The sequence below is a fragment of the Canis aureus genome, chromosome 1 (assembly GCF_053574225.1).
Source record: "Canis aureus isolate CA01 chromosome 1, VMU_Caureus_v.1.0, whole genome shotgun sequence".
Taxonomy (NCBI): Eukaryota; Metazoa; Chordata; class Mammalia; order Carnivora; family Canidae; genus Canis; species Canis aureus.
Window position 1 is genome coordinate 108,049,815 of NC_135611.1, and position 8,854 is coordinate 108,058,668.

Consider the following 8,854-nt stretch of genomic DNA (forward strand, 5'->3'; position numbering starts at 1 on the left):
CCTCCAGTCCCCGTGCATCCCCCTTGGAAGAGCGCACCATTGGCCCCTCCTCTTAGGGGGTGGGACCAGACAGCCTTCACTCGTTGCCAACGGCGACGTCTAACCACGTGACGTAGGGGGCGGGGTGTTTTTTTTTTTTTTCCTTTGAAACTCTATGCCCAACGTAAAGGTTGAAGTCCCCAGCGAAGATCAACAGTTGCAAGCTCTACCGACTTAGCCATCCTGGCACCCCAAGAGGGGTGGGGAGGATTGCTTTCTTGTCAACTTCGACCTTTAGGAGCTGTCACCCTGCCTCCTTCCCCCATTTATTTTGCTCGGAAAGCCGCACACCCTTAGGAATTGTCCATAGGGAGAGACAACATAGTAATAGCAAACATTAATTACTAATATTTCCAGAACGCCTGCTGTGGCCAGGCCCCCAGCTCTGTGCTTTTCTTTCTTCATTTCTTTTTTTTTTTAATTTTTTTTATTTATTTATGATAGGCACACAGCGAGAGAGAGAGGCAGAGACACAGGCAGAGGGAGAAGCAGGCTCCATGCACCAGGAGCCCGACGTGGGACTCGATCCCGGGTCTCCAGGATCGCGCCCTGGGCCAAAGGCAGGCGCCAAACCGCTGCGCCACCCAGGGATCCCTCTTTCTTCATTTCTAATTTCTAACTGCAGATCTGGAACTAGGTTCTATTGCTCCCTATTTACAGAGGGAGAAATAATCCCAGAGAGCTGGGGTCATTTTTTCAAAGTCTCAGCCAGGATGTGAAGACCTGCAAATTGGCTCCTTCCAAAGACCATCGTTTTATTTTTTTAATTTTTAAAAATATTTTATTTATTTATTTATGAGAGACACACAGAGAGAGAAGCAGAGACACAGGCAGAGGGAGAAGCAGGCTCCACGCAGGGAGCCGGTTGCGGGACTCCATCCTGGGACTCCAGGATTACACTCTAGGCCGAAGGCAGGCACTAAACTGCTGAACCACCCAGGGATCCCCCAAGACCATAGTTTTAGAAACCCGACTGTTCTGCTTCTTAAAAACCCTGAAGCCAAGCTGACTGGTTCCCAGCCCCTCCTTGCCATTGCCTGGCTCTACTGCTTTGCACGCATGGTTTCCCTGTCAGAGCCTTGCCTACCTATTCTGGAAAACTGAGATCACAATGGCATCTACTGTTTAAGAGGATTAAGAGAGCTCTAGAGTCTGCGATGTAAAATATAGCAAATCATTATTCTCTAACTCAGTTGGCAAAGGGCTGGCCAAATTTACCCACAACAAACCTGTCCACTTCTCTTCCCTTGTAGACATTCAATTAAGATCTGAGTTTCAGGGGCACCTGGGTGGCTCAGTCAGTTAAGCATCTGCCTTTGGCTCATGATCCCAGGGTCTTCAGATCGAGCCCCGTGTGAGGCTCTCTGCTCAGGGGGGAGTCTGCTTGTATCTCTCCCTCTGCCCCTTGCTCATGCTCTCAAATAAATAAATAAATAAAATCTTTTTAAAAAATCTCTTTAAAAAGTTTCACTCAGACAGAGAGATTCCAAGTTCACACAAACTGATGAATAAAAATATTAATGAATTGGGGCATCTGGGTGGCTTAGTCAGTTAAGCATCTGCCTTCAGCTCGGGTTGTGATCCTGGGGTGCTGGGGTCAAGTCCCGCATTGGGTTCCTTGCTCCTCCTTGGGGAACCTGCTTCTCCCTCTGCCTCTACCTGAATAAATAAAATCTTTTTTTAAAAAGGCAACTTTTCCTTTCCCACCATCGCTAGCCTACCCAGTATTGATTTTCTAGCAGCAAGCAGCAGAACCTGAGTTTGGAACGGGTTCTCTGCCTGGTAACAGCAGTGATAAAGAACAGACCAGCGGTGTCCAGGAGTTAAAGTTTGGGAAAAGCTGCTTTTATTAAGGTGTAACACAGAGTTTCTGTGGAGGGATGAAACAGTTCCATATCCTGCTTGTGGCAATGGATACTTGAATCTTCACAATGGATAAAGTTTCATAGAACTGTATACTAGAAATTTTTTTTAAAAGATTTTATTTATTTATTCATGAGAGACACACAGAGAGGCAGAGACATAGGCAGAGGGAGAAGCAGGCTCCCTGCGGAGACCCTGATGCAGGACTTGATCCTAGGACCCCGGGATCACGACCTGAGCTGAAGGCAGATGCTCAACCCCTGAGCCACCCAGGTGCCTCCAGACATTTTTTTTTTTTTAAAGTATAGTTTATTTTTAAATTTTTTTTTATTTATTTATGATAGTCACAGAGAGAGAGAGAGAGGCAGAGACACAGGCAGAGGGAGAAGCAGGCTCCATGCACCGGGAGCCTGATGTGGGACTCGATCCCGGGTCTCCAGGATCACGCCCTGGGCCAAAGGCAGGCGCCAAACCGCTGCGCCACCCAGGGATCCCCCCTCCAGACATTTTTAAAGTGCATATAAATCCAAGTAAATGTTGGTGAAATCCAAAGCAGGTCTGTACCTGATTAAATAACATAGTAATGTAAATTCCTGGTTTTGACAACAGCACTGTATATTTACCTAAGATATCATCAGGGGGTGGGCTAGGGGGAAGCTCACTGTAGGGTACAAAGGAGCACTCTGTACTATTTTCATAAATTCTTAAACAGTTTCTTTTTTTTTTTCTTTTCTTTTTTCTTTTTTTTTTCTTAAACAGTTTCAGAATGAAATGTTCCAACTTCAAAAATTGTTGACAGGGAGTTCGTGTACCCAGAAAATAATCATTTTGCAATATCCGGTAAAGTAGAAAAGGAGTGTCTCGTGGTCCAGCGATTTTTATTGTGGGTGGAAGATCCATAGCCTTGAGAAACTCAGATGTGGGCCTGAGAGGACATATGTAAGAATGTTTATTGCAACATTGGGTGTGATAGCTCAAAATTAGGAAGGGCCATCAGTACAAAAACCCATGACCAAATGGTGGCAAGTTCTTTTTTTTTTAAGATTTATTTATTTAAAATATTTATTTATTTATGATAGACATAGAGAGAGAGAGAGAGAGAGAGAGAGGCAGAGACACAGGAGGAGGGAGAAGGAGGCTCCATGCCGGGAGCCCGACATGGGACTCGAACCCGGGACTCCAGGATTGCACCCTGTGCCAAAGGCAAGCACCAAGCCGCTGAGGCACCCAGGGATCCCAAATGGTGGCAAGTTCTAACAGGGTACCACACAGCAGGAAAAATGGATGAACTAACTCCACACTGTACACACATGGAATCTCAAAAACTTAAACATCAGTGGGGGGAAAAACACTGAGTGACATCACAGGGATATAGGACAAGCACTGAGCTGTGTTGGCTGTGTTTATTTTATTAAGGTTTTATTTACTTATTTGAGAGAGAGAATGAGCGTGGGCAGAGAGGAGGGGCAGAGGGAGGGAGAAGCAGACTCCCCGCTGAGCAGGGAGCCCGATGATGATGCAGGACTCCATTCCAGGACCCTGGGATCATGCCCTGAGCCAAAGGCAGATACTTAACCGACTAAGCCACCCAGCCACCCCAGCTATATTTACTTTAATTCATAATTAAGTTAAGAAAGTCACTGACCTGGGACCAGCATCTTGTGTGCAGAAGGTCCAACACTGAACTAGAGGCAGGCCATGAGGGTTAAGCACATGACAGCATTTCTGGAACCTGGAGTGTTGGAAGTGAGGCAAGTCCAATCTGAGCCTGAGTACCAGCATTTTCCAGGTACTTGTGGGAAACGTCAGGTGCAGACCTAGAAGGAAGTTGAAATCATGACAAGAGGGGAAGACCCTGTGCCAGCCAGGGGGTCCAGCTCCTAGCCAGGAGTTCCAGAAAGAGCCTCCAGGGTCATTCTACAGATAGTCTTCCTGGATGAAATACAAGTATTTACTGAGCATCTAATTCATTTTAGGTCCTGAGGACACATTAGAAACGAGACAGACACTTTCTTTGCTCTTTTTTTTTTTTAATTTTTAAATTTATTTATGATAGTCATACAGAGAGAGAGAGAGAGAGAGGCAGAGACAGAGGCAGAGGCAGAGGCAGAAGCAGGCTCCATGCACCAGGAGCCCGACGTGGGATTCGATCCCGGGTCTCCAGGATCGCGCCCTGGGCCAAAGGCAGGCGCTAAACCGCTGCGCCACCCAGGGATCCCCCTTTCTTTGCTCTCATATCAACTATCAGCCCTTAGTTATGTTCTAAGGAGTGAAAACAGGTCAGCATGGTTGAAGGAAAGAGATGGTGGGCCAGTGGGATGGAAGATGGAGTTAGGAAGGCAGGCAGGAGAGGAGTCACGAAGGACTTGGAGAGGGCACCAAGGGTTTTCGGCAGGAGCAGCAGGGACAAAGACCCAATTTGGACAGCTTCTTGTTTCAGCACCCCCATTGGCATGACTCACATGTTCGTTGAGCAAATATTTTTTACTTTTGACCTGATCACGTGCCCAGTGGTGTTGGGTACCCAGGGATGAGCCTCACCCTGCTCCCTGCCGCCCTCTGGTGGGGGAAAGAGGCACAGCCTGTGGTTGGCACAGTAATGCCCCCAACTCCTGATCATCAGACCTTGTCCATATGTGACCTTACCTGGTAAAAGGGACTTTGCAGATATGATTGTTAAGGCTCCTGAGATGGCAAGATTATCCTGAATTTTGTGGTGGGCTCATTGCAATTACAAAAGTCCTTAGGAAAGGAAGGCAGGAGACTCCATTGGAGCAGATGTGACAGCAAAGGGGAGTAAGGGATCTGAAAATGCTATGCTGCTGGCTTTTTCATGCAGGAGGACAGGGCCATCAGCCAAGGAATGCAGGTGCCTCCAGAAGCTGGAAAAAAAAACAGAGACAGATTTTCCCCTAGAACCTCCAGAAGGAATGCAGCCCTGCCGACATGTCGATTTTATTTCATTGATTTATAAATAAATGAATAAAATAAATTTATTTATTCAGAGAGACACAGAGACATAGGCAGAGGGAGAATCAGGCTCCCTGCAGGGAGTGGATGTGGAACTTGATCCCAGGACCCTGGGATCAGGACCTGAGCCAAAGGCAGATGCTCAACCACTGAGCCACCCAGGTGCCCCCATTCGGAAAGATTTTGATGGAGGTTTTCTGGCATAGAAGGAGAGATGGTATTCTGGAAGAGACAGCTCCCATGTAAGAGAAAGCTGAATCCATTCAGAAATGAGAGCCTGGGGGTGCCTGGCTGGCTCAGAGTAGAGTTTGAGCCCCAGGTGGGTCATAGAGCTGACTTAAAAGAAGTTGGAGTCTGGAACCCAGGTTAGGAGTGGGGGGGAAGGCGAAAGATGAACCTGGATTGATCAACTGGACCATTTGGGAAGGGTCAGGGAGCTCACCCTGCAGGCGGCAGAGCATGAAGGTGAAGGTGAACAGGGTGATGAACAGGGTCAAATTCGAGTGTTATTAAAACACCTACGAGGGACGCCTGGATGGTTCAGTGGTTGAGTGTCTGCCTTTGACTCAGGGCGTGATCCTGGAATCCCGGGATCGAGTCCCATGTCGGGCTCTCTGCATAGAGCCTGCTTCTCTCTCTTTGTGTGTGTCTCTGTTTCTCTCTGTGTCTCTCATGAATAAATAAAATCATAAAACACCTATGAAATTAAATATCATACATAAACTGTCAACCACATTATGGATGGGGGGACAGTGTCCCAGGCAGTGAGCAGAGCATCTGCTCATTAACTCATTAAATTTTTTTTTGTTTTGGGGTGCCTGGGTGGCTCAGAGGTTGAGCATCTGCCTTTGGCCCAGGGCATGATCCTGGGGGTCCCAGGATTGAGTCCCACACCAGCCTCCCTGCATGGAGCCTGCTTCTCTCTCTGCCTATGTCTCTACTTCTCTCTCGCTGTGTCTCTCATGAATAAATAAATAAAATCTTAACAAATAAATAAATAAAAATAAAATTTGGTTTTAAAGTAAGCTCTACACCCAACATGGGGCCTGAACTCACCACCTCGAGATCGAGGGTCCCACACACTCTACCGACTGAGTCAGCCAGCCACCCCTCATTAGTTCATTCACCAGAATGTGTTCAGCACAGATTCAGTGCCAGAAAGAACTTCACATGATGCTTCAGAGCATGAATGGGATCCAGCCAGCCAGGGTTGCGATCCCAAGTCTGTCACCTACTAGCTGTGGCCTCTCAGGCGAGTGATTTGGCTTCTCTCATTTGCCTCATCTGTAGAACCCATTCTACATTGACGATGGTAATTACCTCACAGGATTTATGTGAAGTTGAAATGAATTGTTATTCATAATATATAACGTGCTTGGGATGGCACCTGCCATATTCCAAGTCCTATAGAGCTGTTTGCTACTGTGTATTAGTGTCTTGTTGCTTCTGTAAGAAATGACCACCATCGATAGTAGTATTCAAGAAATCATTTTGCAGGGGTGCGTGGGTGGCTCAGTCGGTTAAATGTCTGCCCTTGGCTCAGGTCATGATCCTGAGGTCCTGGGATCAAGCCCCAGGTCAGGCTCCCCGCTCAGCAGGGAGCCTGCTTCTCCCTTTCCCTCTCCCTCTGTCCCCCCTTGCTCATGTTCTTTCTCTCTCTCAAAAACATAAATCTTTAAAGAAAGAAAGTCATTTTCTGAATATATATAAAGGGTCAAAATAATCCTGTTGATTTAACACTAGAGCAAAAGGACAGGCAGGAGGCAGTGGTGGGGTGGAGGTGGCTCCAGGACAGAGGCGACTTTGTTCTTGGCCATGTATGCTGGGCACACTGCTGTTTACTTGACAGATGTGAGTGAACCCTCCTCTTGCTCTTTTTTGGAACTTAAGAGTCTCCTGGCGGAGACTGAGGAAGGAAGCCAGACACTTGCAAATTAAGAATTACAAAATGTGAAAAGCATCCTGAGCAGCTGGAATGGGTCTCCTTAGATATGGAAGTCAGGGGGCACCTGGGCGGCTCAGTGGTTGAGCATCTGCCTTTGGCTTGGGTCATGATTCTTGGGCTCTGGAATCGAGTCCCACATAGGGCTCCCCAAAGGGAGCCTGCTTCTCCCTCTATCTATATCTCTGTCTCTCTGTCTCTCATGAATAAATAAGTAAAATCTTAAAAAAAAAAAAAAGGGGGGATGGAAGTCAGGGACAGGTGCTTGGGGATTCCAATTGTGTAAATGTGTCCAAATAATAACAAACTAGTGCTTGCTGATCCCAAATTTCAAGCCAGGAGCCATGCTATTCATGTGTATTATTATCAGATCCTTCAAAGGTCTCTACCATTTAATGTCCATTTTCCAGATTGGCTCACTGAGGCTCAGCTCACAGTCCTCCAGAAGCTGAGTGGCTGTGGCCGATGTTTGTGGTCACTGTTGAGGTTCAAGTTGGGGGGGGGCAGGGCAAAACTCTCCCTAGGACATTCCAGGGTCTGGAAATGTGTGTGTGTGTGTGTGTGTGTATTAAAGATTTATTTATTTATTTATGATAGACATAGAGAGAGAGAGAGGCAGAGACACAGAAGGAGGGAGAAGCAGGCTCCATGCAGGAGCCTGACGTGGGACTCGATCCCAGTCTCCAGGATCAGGCCCTGGGCTGCAGGTGGTGCTAAACCGCTGCGCCACCGGGGCTGCCCGACATGTGTGTTGTTAATGAGCCTCTCAGATAATTTTTAAGTCCCATCAGTTTAATAGCAATTAAAACAAAAAAACTCCCCAAATGGAAAACTAAGGGGGCAGAGAAGAGGCCCTTGGGCCAGGGGCACTGGAAGCCCTGCTCAGGCCACCAGGCCAGGCCTCAGACACCTCCCATCCCCCCCATTGCTGTTGGTATGAGGTTAGGGGGCAGTGATTGTCCTCTGGGAGCTGTCTCTTACCTGGGGTGGGGGACCCTTACTTCTTCTGGGGTGTGTTCATTCTCTTCATGCCCCAGATCTTATCCAACAGACAAAGGCCTCAGTGGGTTTGTAACAGTCAACCAGCAACTCCTTGACCCAGCTCCATGTCATTCACCAACTCCGGGGTGTCCTTTTTGCGAGGGAGCTGCTCCAGGATCCACTCTTCCAGGCCCGGGAGGGTAGCTTCTTGTGGCCATACTTGACTGTGACCTTCCCTTTGTGCCTTACTGGGCTGCCATTGTCTGCGCTGCCTGAGCCCCCAGGGAGCTTCTGAAAGTAGATGCGGTGCCCTGAGCCACAGGCCACCACTTCTCGGCCCTGGGACATTGTCCACCCTGAAAGGTGTGGGGCCCAGGTCAAGTGCGAGCCTCCAGCAGGGTGCCTCCTCCAGGATGTCTACCAGCTGGCTCTACAGCGGCCACACCCCAATCCCTCCCCACAGATCCACCTGCCCTTTGCCCCTTGGCTTTCTGTCTCCTCAGATCATCTTATCTGGGCCCCTTTTACATTTCTTCCTCTCTGTGGGTTCCAAACTACACCTGCCCCGTGCTCGGTGGTGTGTTGGTAAACAGGCTGTGGCAGGGAGGGGTAGGAGGCAGCTCTTGTCACCTCTGCCAATTTCTTTCCTCAGTTGTTGGTGCAAGGGCGTGACGCCTGGAGCAGCTGCAGCCACTCTGAGGCCATAAGGCAATTGTAGCCTCCCATCTACCACAGCAGGACTAGGCCATGGGAGAAAGTGGTTCCCTGGAGTCACCTTATGTTGGGATGTCTTGTGTTGGGAGATACTTCTTTTTCTTTACTAAGCCTTTCTATCCTTGTGGCTGGGATCCTGCTGAAGGGTGTATGTGTGTGTGTGTGTGTGTGTGTGTGCACTCGCGCACACACAGTGGACTCCTCAGGAGAGAACAGTAAGATGCTAGGATGAAGCCTCTTAGATATTATGCTTGAATTGAATTTTACAGAATGAGGAGGACTTTAACAGGGCAATGAGACATGAAGTTTCAGAGCAAACAGTATATACAAAGACACACAGGCACA